A 10,636-nucleotide genomic window follows, 5' to 3' on the forward strand; every position below is an offset into this window, starting at 1 on the left:
GGTACCATTGATCTAGACTATACTGTGAGTGGACTGGGTGTAGAAGTTCACCTAGTGTCAGCATACTCCTTATAGTGGCACCAAAGTCTAGGGGTATGAGATACGTGGCACCACCTCGATTGGGAGAGTCGGTGAGTTGTTACGTGGTCTCATCCTCGGGATCCCAAAAGCAGAGCAACAATCCCTTGTTTATCAGAATTAATATCCCGATTTTAAAGGCATGCATATAATTTGTTTTGATTTGATTATGTTGTCTTGGAAGCATGTTGTGGATATATTACTTGTATTACTTGTTATGTTGCTTTTATTGGGAATATCTTTCTCACCGGAGTTATCCGGCTGCTGCTTTGTTTTGTATGTGTACTTGGCAACAGGAGGGGCAGGATCAAGTCAACGAAGTCCTGGTTAGCATCAAGAGGGAGAGTTAGTAGTGAGACTTGGTTTAGAAGTCGAATCAGCATATTTATCTTGTTTAAGATTGAATCATGTTAGAACTCGAACTTGTTATGTTTTGTATTCGGATTGTAATAGCTAGAACCGATGCATGTTCTATCTTTATGAGCGGTTGATCAGCTCTAGAACTACATGTATCATTTGGAGAGATTGTGATTGTAATGCATGATTATGATTTGAAGGTTTTGGATTTGAGTTGTATCAAGTTTTGCTGTATTTTTGCTTCTGTACTGTCACCGATCGATCGATGAGATTTGACCGATCGATCGAGTGACAAATTGCCATGTTTATATTCTTGTTGCAGGGTGCCCGCTCGATCGGTGGTTTTTGACCGATCGAGCGGAGCTAGTTTTATTCGGCCAGAGAGTTTGCCATTCCTTGCTCGCTCGATCAGTTGAATCTTACCGATCGAGCGGGGCCCCTTTTAAAAAAAATATATCTAATTTATTGATTTTAATCTTATATCTTGTATGCTTAATTGTTGTTTAATCCGAGACTAGTTGTTTAGAACCGAGGTCTCACAGTATGCATCCTTGATTCGAGTCAACAATTCAGGCTCAGCTCGAATCGCACAAACTTGAATAGGTCTCACATCTGTCTCAAATGTTAATCCAGAAATGCAAAAATCTTCAATCAAATGAGATACACCTACAGTAGATAAGGTTAAAGCACATACCTTCCTACTTAGGGCATCTGCATCAGCATTTGATTTTCCTGGATAATATTTGATTTCACAATCAAAGTCCTTCAACAAATCTAACCATCTTCGTTGTCTCTTGTTCAATTAAGATTGCGTAAACAGATATTTCAGACTATTATGATCAGAATAAATTTCAAACTTCTCACCGTACAAATAATGGCGCCAAATTTTCAATGCAAAGGACGATGGCTACCAATTCAAGATCATGAATTGGATATCTCGTCTCATGTGGCTTTAATTGTCTCGAAGCATAAGCAACAACATGATCTCGCTGCATCAGCACACATCCTAGTCCCCTGTGAGAAGCATCACAATAAAGAGTGAAATAACCAGTACCTGAAGGGATGGTCAAGACTGGTGAGTGAAATAAACAGTACCTGAAGGGATGGTCAAGACTGGTGCACTCGTCAGCCTCTTCTTTAACTCAATGAAACTATCTTCACAAGCCTCAGTCCAGATATACGGTGCATTCTTATGTGTAAGTTGGGTAATAGGTTTGGCAATACTCAAGAAATCTTTAATAAAGCGATGATAATAACATTCTAAACCCATAAAACTCCGTATCTCTGGGACAGACATCGGTCTAGGCCAACTGATCACTGCTTCAACCTTACTCGGATCAACCGAAATACCGTCTCTGGATATAATATGACCGAGAAATACTACCTTTTGTAACCAAAATTCACATTTTGATAGCTTTGCATAGAGTCTTTCGGCTCTCCAAGTCTTCAGAACTGTTCTCAAATTGTCAGCATGATCACATAGGTTTTTGGAATAGATCAGAATATCGTCAATAATTATGATAACGAAATCATCAAGATATTTATGAAACACTCGATTCATAAGACCCATAAAGACCGCTGGAGCATTCGTAACGACATTACAATGAACTCAAAATGACCATACCTCATTCGAAAAGCAGTTTTCGATATATCTTCATCTCTTACTCTCAATTGATGGTAGCCGGATCTCAAATCAATTTTTGAATATACCGACGAACCCTGCAACTGATCAAACAAATCATCAATTCGAGGTAAAAGATAATGATTCTTTACCGTTGCTTTGTTCAATTGTCGGTAATCGATGCACAATCTCATTGTTCCGTCCTTCTTTCGTACAAAAATTACCGGTGCGCCACATGGAGAGACACTCGGTCTAATGTACCCTTTGGATAACAAATCATCCAACTGTTCTTTTAACTCTTTCAATTCAACTGATGCCATTCGAAATAGGTTGCGTACCTGGCATCAGTTCAATGCTGAATTCTATCTCTCGATATGGTGGCAATCCTGGAATATCATTAGGAAAGACATCAGCAAATTCGCTAGCCACTGGAAAATCAGCCAATTTCGGGTTAGTTTTCGTCACATTTACTGCATATACAAGAAATCCCTCTTTTCCTTTCTGCAATAAACGTGTCATAAATAGAACAAATATCAAAGGAATACAAGATTTTGAACCTTTACCATAAAATCTCCAATCATCAGCCATCTCAGGTCTGAACTATACAACCTTCTGAACACAATCAACTGTAGCCCTGTACTTGGTTAACATGTTGAGGTCGATAATACAATCAAATTCGGACAAACCAAGCACAATACAGTCTATTTCAATCTCATTACCTTCATATTTCAATGAACAGTTTCTAACTGACTTCATGGATACAATATGTGGCGCCTAAAATCAATTTACTAAATCACATGCATTAAATTTAATTAATAAATATTAGGACTATTATTTCAGATTTAATTGATCTAAATTCTTTATGTGAATTATGTTATAACAAAATATTTTATTATTTGTTCAAATAATTTTTATTGTACTAACTATTTAATTAATGTTAAGTTATTTGTCAAAATAATTTTTATTGTGCAATTTAATTGTTTTAATATTTTAGAGGTTTAAGGTCGATTATTTAAATAATTTTAATTTTAATTATTTAGTTTATTCATTTAAATGATTTTAACTGTTTAGCTTACATGTTTAAATATTTTTGAGTGTCCAACCTATTTATTTTAAATAGCCTAAGTTTAGCGGTTAGTTATTTTAAATTATTTTAAATGTTTAGTTTATTTGTTTATACCCTTTTTAATGGTCAATTTCAAAGGTTTTTATTTTTGCTTGAGTATTTATTTAAATTGTTTTTTTTAAACGTTTGACTAGTTTGTGTAAAATTATTTTAATCGCTCTGTCTGTTGTTTAAAAATTTTATTTAACGCTGCGACATCAAAATATTTAAAGTATTGATTTTTAATTCTTGAATTCTGTAGCTTCCAGTTCCACATTCTAGAGCTTATTTTTAAATTCTTGCGAAAAATTAAGAACTTTAATTCCCGGACTAGTGAAACCCAATTTAATATTTTAAATTAGAATTTTCAGCTTGTATTTTAATTAGTGCAAATTAAATTCCTTAAATCCTAGTTCCTAAGTTCAGGAAGTATTTTTAAAAGTGTGTAGCATTTTATTTTTATTTAATAAATCCTCACACACTCAATTTAATATATAACCCTAATCCCTAAAATTCACCCTCAAATATCACTCAATCTCATGCCTTACACACGCACACACACATACACGAGTCCATCTTTCTTCTCCAGCACTCATCCATCGGCTTAATCTTCTTCACCAAGCCATGGCCGCAGCTCCATTATTTTCTTCTTCTCTGGCGAGGCAGTCTCATGGCTTGCTGCTCGAGCTACTTCACTCTCTTTTGAGCTCTGTTCTAGCTCATTCCAACTTCGAATTGGCCACAGCTCAAGCGAGCTCCTACCTTTCGATTTTGCTGCAGCTTAGGCAAGGATAATGGGTTTATTTCTTCACCATGTGGATTATTATAGTTTATGTGCTTGCATTTCATGCTTTAATTCAAGAATTTTAGTGTCCTGTTTTCGAAAATTTTCAGAAGCTCTTTCATAGCATGGATCGTTTTCTTTGCTGTTATGGTTTATAGAATGAGTTATGCATTTGATTGGTGCTGTCATAAAGGTCTTGTGATGTTCAAAATTTCATATTTGTTGTCATAAACATAATGTTCGAAATTTTACAGATTTGTTGTCATAAGCATGAGTTCTATATTTCCAGTTTTCTTCATAGCTTGTTGGTTCGAAATTTCCAAAATTTTTCATAGCATATGGTTCGAGCATTTTCTTGTTTTATTCATGGCATGTGGTTCGAATATTGATGTTGTATTGTGTTGATTGGATGGTGAATTTAGGAGCTACCATGGGTGAAATGTAGTTCACATGGTAGTGCTTAGGATGGCTTGAAATTAGAGTGGGATTTGGAGTTTGAAGAAGCTTCAAATTTGGTTAGAGGTTGGGCTCGGTTTTGGTTGGGATTAGTGGCTGCCTTCTTGAGCTAAGATCAAGCTGATTGGGGTGTGCTCTTAAGTGTTTAAAATGAAGCTAAATGTTGGTCTTGGTCCTAGATTAGTGGCTTGGAAGTTGGGGGAATTATAGTCAAGTTTTTGGTTGAGTATGAACATGAGACTTGAGCAGAATTTTACTAAGTGTTGGGGCTGTCCGGAAATGTATGACTAAGGCAGGGTTAAAAGTGGAATTTTGTTATGGTCTCGGGTCTGGAATTAGTCCAAGATGTTAGGAGTATGTCAGTAGAAGCGGGAATTAATTCGGTTAAGTTTTGGTTGGGTTATAAGCTTATGAAGGAATAGGTGCAGAATTTTAGTGTCTTAAGCTTGCTGCCCGGAAATGGAATTTTTATAAAATGATTGCTTAAGAATAAAATTTCAAGGATGATTTATCTACTTAGTTCTAAGTGTCATGGAGTTGTGGGTTCAAGAGGAATCCTTCTTTGAATAAGAATCGAACAAGTTACAAATTTTATGGGCGAACCCTCGAATTTGTCTAAAGCGCTAAATCATGGTTTAGTTTCCATCTATTGGTTTGTCTCCTAAATCATCATCCCGGTCATCCTTGTGTGAGACATTTGCATGATTATTGAGTAAATATTTTTAAGTACATTACATCTACATATGCGTGCTAAGTCCATGAATCAAGAAAGAAAGAAAGTATGAAAGAAAATATTTTGAACGAAGTGAGATGGTTGTGACCACAGAAAGACGTGTATGGACGAGTTGAGAGACGTCTTGACTTCCCTTACCACCAAATGTGTATGGACGAGTTTGGGAGAAATCCTGACTTCCCATACAACCAGACGTGTATGGACGAGTTTGGGAGAAATCCTAACTTCCCATACCAATCAGGAGCAAGACGAGTTTGGGAGATATCCTGACTTTCTTGCGGCATAGTGCACTGCAGCCATGATCATGATCGAAACCAGAGTCACAATTCAACGATCTATGTTCAGAGTTACAGTTCAAATATTTATGATTATGTTTCAGTACAGTTTATGTAGTTACAGTGATTATATTCAACTTAGTCATGCATATGTTTCATTTATGTTCACTTCTTTCCTTTAGAAATCATTTATTTAAATTAATGGGCACAAAACAAAAGTATTTTTAGTATAAGCTATTTTTAATCTGCGTGTGCATGTGTTTATGCAGTACTCGTTATTTTTCTCCCATATTCTTGTTGGGCCCCTAGGCTCACTACATCTACTTGGTGCAAGTTTAGGTTATCATTGAGATTGCAAGGCAGGACCATCGAGTGGACTGTGATGCGGGCACGACACATCCCTCTGACCATGCCAGTCTTCCGCAAAAGTTTATTTTAACATTTTATAGTCTTTTATTCTGTTACTTGGATTAATGTAAACGTAAAGATTTATTGAACGTCTTTGGGCATGTAAGCATCAAAGTATATGATTTATGGTCGTTTGGAAGGTCGAATCTTTTTCTCCGGTTCTCGTTTAGTTCTCGGTCTGGTTTATTTTGTATTGTTGGTTGCATTTTAAATTTGTTGTCTGTTTGACAGGTGGGTCATTATATAAACAGATAGGTCATGCCGAATTTTTATTTTATTTTTAAAAACCCGTATTTTATTTAATCATTAATTATAAGTAGTTAGGGTCGTTTCACTATACCTTTTTCCAAAGGTGTGGAAATAGATACAATAGCAGATAATGTCTCGACAGGTAATGAATGCAATAACGCAAATTGTTCAGATATAAAGGTAGGAGAAGCTCCTGTATCAACTAGCACATAAGAAGGATAACCGCAAAGAGAACAATTACTTGCTATCAAATCATCAGGTGATGCCTGTGCCTGCTCCTCAATCAATGCAAACACTCGAGCTTGCTGTCTCGGAGGTTGACTCACTGTCTGACTTCCTCCTTGTCTACCTTTCTGCTGAGTCTGGGGTTGAAAATAATGCACAGAAGATGCAGATTGAGACACTGGTCTCGATGATCCCGCACCTTGTGAACCTCCAGCACCACGCTGTGGACAGACTCTTGCAAAATGTCCTGTCTGATTACAAATATGACAGCTTCCAAAACTCCTCGGCACTGGTCGCTGGCATGAAGACCTCCAAACTTGGTACAGTACACCCCAGAACCACTAGAATTCTGTCCAGCTCTAAACTGTTTGGATCCACTCGAGCTTGAAGAACTACCTCCAGACCGCTTAAACTGTTTTTCTTTCCCTTTAAAGAAACTTTTCTTACCACTGTTGCTACCTCCTCCTTCAAATCGAGGCGGTGGTGGAATCTGTAGTTGTTTTGGGGTTGTCTCACTGGTGATGGCACAAACGTTGCTCCTCGTTGTCTCAGTAACCCAGCTTCAGCCCTCTTTGCATGATGAAGAGCATTGGAAAATTTGTTCGGTCGTCCCGCATTCACGAAAGTAAAAACATCTGGATTCAACCCGTTAATGAACTGGACATCTTGAGCTTCATCACTGTCTGCTATATGGAGGGCAAATTTCAGCAGACTCGTAAATTTTGCAACATATTGTTCAATGTTCAATTGCCCTTGCTGCAAGCTAGCAAATTCTGCTCCTTTCTCCTTTCTATAAGACACTGGGAAGAATCGTTGATAGAAAGCAGTTTTAAAAACAGACCATGTAATGACCGTACCTCGATGCTCTAGTGCTCTTCGTGTTGCTATCCACCAACCTTTTGCAACCTCGTGTAGTTGGTGTATAACAAGTTTGACTTGACGATCGTCTGCATAGTCAAGAGATTCAGACAACTCTTCAATATCCTCGAGCCAACTCTCATATCCCCCATATCTCTCGAAGTACTACCTAGTTCAGTTCTAGGAATGTAACGCCCGAAAATTCGTTTACGTAAACCCGCATGCATAACTAGGAAAATAATTAAACTAAAATTTAAAAAATGGGTTAAATGACTTTATGTGGATTATGTGATTTTATTTGCATGATTTAAATATTATTTATGCTATTTATGAGATTTTTAAAAATAATGTTTTCCAATCGTGTAGACGGGACCGCAGACGAATGAGATATAGGAATTTTATTCTAAATATTTTTATGACAATTTTATTAGCCTTAAAATATTATTTTAATGTATTATTTAAAAAAAATAATAGTTTTATATATATAAATATATATGAAACCAATTTTCACAAAAATAAGCTATTTTAAATACTTTTTAGGAGTTTTAAAAATTATATAAATATATATTACGAAAAATTATCAGAATATATTTAAGTTTAAGTTTTTTATATTTTTTTATATTTATATTAACATGATTTATTATCTACCCAAAAATCTAAATAAATAAAATAATTACCCAAAATTGTATCTAGCCTATTTTAATCAATCTACTTCACGTTAAAACTACCCTATCCGCCATCTCCTTCTTCTTCATCACATTCTTCAGCAGAAAACTCGCAGCACACACGAGCATTTTGAAGATTAAATCGAAGTTTCGAAGGCCGTTCGTCCTGATGATTGCCGTATGCGCCCTATTCACGTTTTTACTTTGAAAATCAACCAAGGAACATTTGATTTCTCTTTTTGGCCACCATCTAAGTCATAATATTCTGATCTTGCATGAAATTTTTATATTTGGCTAGTTGTGTTCGAATTTTATGAAAAATTTGCATGTATGCATAGTCTGTTCCCGTTTCATGCTACCCTCATGATTTTTCTCTCACGGTTTCACCTAGTTTCTTGTTTGGATTCGTTCAAGGCTTGCTGGCTGATGTTAAGAAGTCATGATAGGGTCCTCTTGGTCGAATTAGATGGTCCTTTATGGTGAGAAAAGAAGGAGGCCGAAGCTATTTTGTTTCATGGGCTATCAAGTCGGCGAATATCGGGATTTCCGAAACGTGGTTTGCTAGGGCTGTGTAGGGATCGGTTCAAAGCGAGGCATGGCTCGTTGGAACCGCCTAGATGTGGGATACGTCTGGGCGGTGGAGCTTCGGCCGGTCGGCGGCCGGAGCCAGCCGGCAGCAAGCCATAAAGGGCTGCTGCTGCACGACCAAAGGGAAAGGTTGAAGGGGGGGAAGTCTGTTCGTGATGGGTTTGGGAAATTGGGTTTCTTCTATTTCGGGTTATGGGTTTTTAGGCGGTCCGGGATTGGGTCTTGGGTCCGGGTCGGGTCTAAAATGATGAGGGTCAAGTTATATGGGTTTGGGTCTGGGTTATGTTAGTTGGGTTCGGGTATTTTATTTTTAATTTAATTAATAGTTTAAGTGAGATTATGGGCCTATTTTGGGTTAATTAATTATTTGGCCTTCATGAGTTGAATAAATTGGGCTTAAATAATTAATTAAGTAAGTTCAATAATTTTTATGGCCCTAGGGCCCATAGAAGTTATTGGACCAATTTTTTTGATATTGGGTCCATTGGGTCAGTCTAGGTAATTAATGGTCTTGGGCTTGGTTATTGGGCCAGATATGTCTTATTGGGCTTAAATATATTATTTGGGCTTAAATGTAATTTAATGGGCTTACGTCTAAGGAGTCAGCAGCCTGAACCAATCCATAAAAATTATGCATGGTCCGTAAATATATATTTAATTATTTTATGACTATTTTAAGTATGAAAAAGTATTATTTTTACATTTATTATTAAATAATTAAATATATGTTTACGGACAATATTTTTATGAAAATAAAATCATGAATGATTTTTATGATGTGCATGATAATGTACGTATATGTATGATGTTGAGTATAAAAATATTTTAAGGAAGTTGAAGTGGGTGTGTGACAATTACGGGATTGGAGATGAGATTCCTATTGGAATATATGGAATATATTCTATATCAGTTGATCCTGGCAGATCCAGGCAGTGTACGCAGGATTCAGCGTTGAAGTGGTATCGGTTGTAACTAATTTGGCCGGACAGAGATGAGAACCATCAACAAATCCAAGCAGATCATGACTAGTAAGAAGGGAAGGGTCGTGAACTGAAGATGCCATGAGAGAAAGTTGGAGGAGGTGAGCTTCAAAGGCGCATGAGCAGCAGCATTGAAGGAGATCGGAGTGGCAGGGGCAGCAGCTGGAGTGGTGGAGGCGGCCATGGAAAACGGCAGCGGCGGCTCGGCGAAGAGGGAGGGCGGCGGCGGCTAGGGTTAAGGATATTTAGTGGCGTATGCCAGAGGCTCGTGATTTCATGTAAAAACTGATGAAATAATATTGTTTTGATATATTCCCAAGAATGAATACAAGAATAGTTTATATACAACTAGAAAACCTAAGAGATAAAAGAAAAATACAAAATACAAAATATACAGAAGATAATATAGAATATATTCCAAGATATAGAATATATTCCAATAATACCTAGGCCCGGAGCCCTTTATGTTATGTTATGAGATAACCATGAGCTATGTATTTTAGGACATGCATGTATATAAATTATTTATTATGTATTGTGCATGTGTTATGTGATGCATTATTTTTAATCATATTGTTATTATGAGATAGAGCGTGTTGAGCCTTTAGACACACTAGACTTAAATGGTGCAGGTGAGCAGGTAGACACTGATGCAGAGCATATTGCCCCGACTGGCGGTGAGGACGTATGAGATCCCGACAGTTGGCTAGCCTGTGACCATCGCTCTAGTAATGTTTTTAGTGAATGGAATATTATTATGTTTTTCGCACATCTTTTATGATTTAATTATGGGTTTATGGATTTTAGGTGAGAATTTTTATGAGAGTTTGATGATGATTTTATTGCATGAGTTATACTTATTTTATTTGCATGCAAATTATTATTATTGATTTTAGTTGGAACATTTTTATGAAAAATTATTTATGTTTATAAATATTCTAGAAATTTATTATTTACTATATATATATATATGTATACGTTATAATTATATATATATATATATATATATATATATATATATATATTATATTAAGTATTGTTTTATTTATTCAAATGTAGATGCATGATTTCTAAATATATTTTATATTAAGTAAGAAGTAATTTATTTAGTTATTTATTTGTAAAAAAAAATAGTACTAGTAGGAATTAGTCGTTTCATTTGGTATCAGATCGCGGTCCTTGGAGGGTACTAGCCTATTGCGTGGAGCTCAGAAGTCGCACTACCAGTCTGTAAGTTTTAATGTTTTAATTATG

General features: G+C 36.2%; 1 long non-coding RNA gene across 1 annotated transcript; it reads left to right on the top strand.

Moving 5' to 3' along the window:
• Positions 1-3,708: 3,708 nt before the first annotated feature.
• Positions 3,709-5,969, top strand: LOC140876036 (uncharacterized). The gene is made up of 2 exons (XR_012148652.1): positions 3,709-3,946; positions 5,749-5,969. It is a non-coding gene; the product is annotated as an uncharacterized lncRNA (long non-coding RNA).
• The last annotated feature ends 4,667 nt before the right edge of the window (positions 5,970-10,636 follow it).

The sequence above is a fragment of the Henckelia pumila genome, chromosome 1 (assembly GCF_033568475.1).
Source record: "Henckelia pumila isolate YLH828 chromosome 1, ASM3356847v2, whole genome shotgun sequence".
Taxonomy (NCBI): domain Eukaryota; kingdom Viridiplantae; phylum Streptophyta; class Magnoliopsida; order Lamiales; family Gesneriaceae; genus Henckelia; species Henckelia pumila.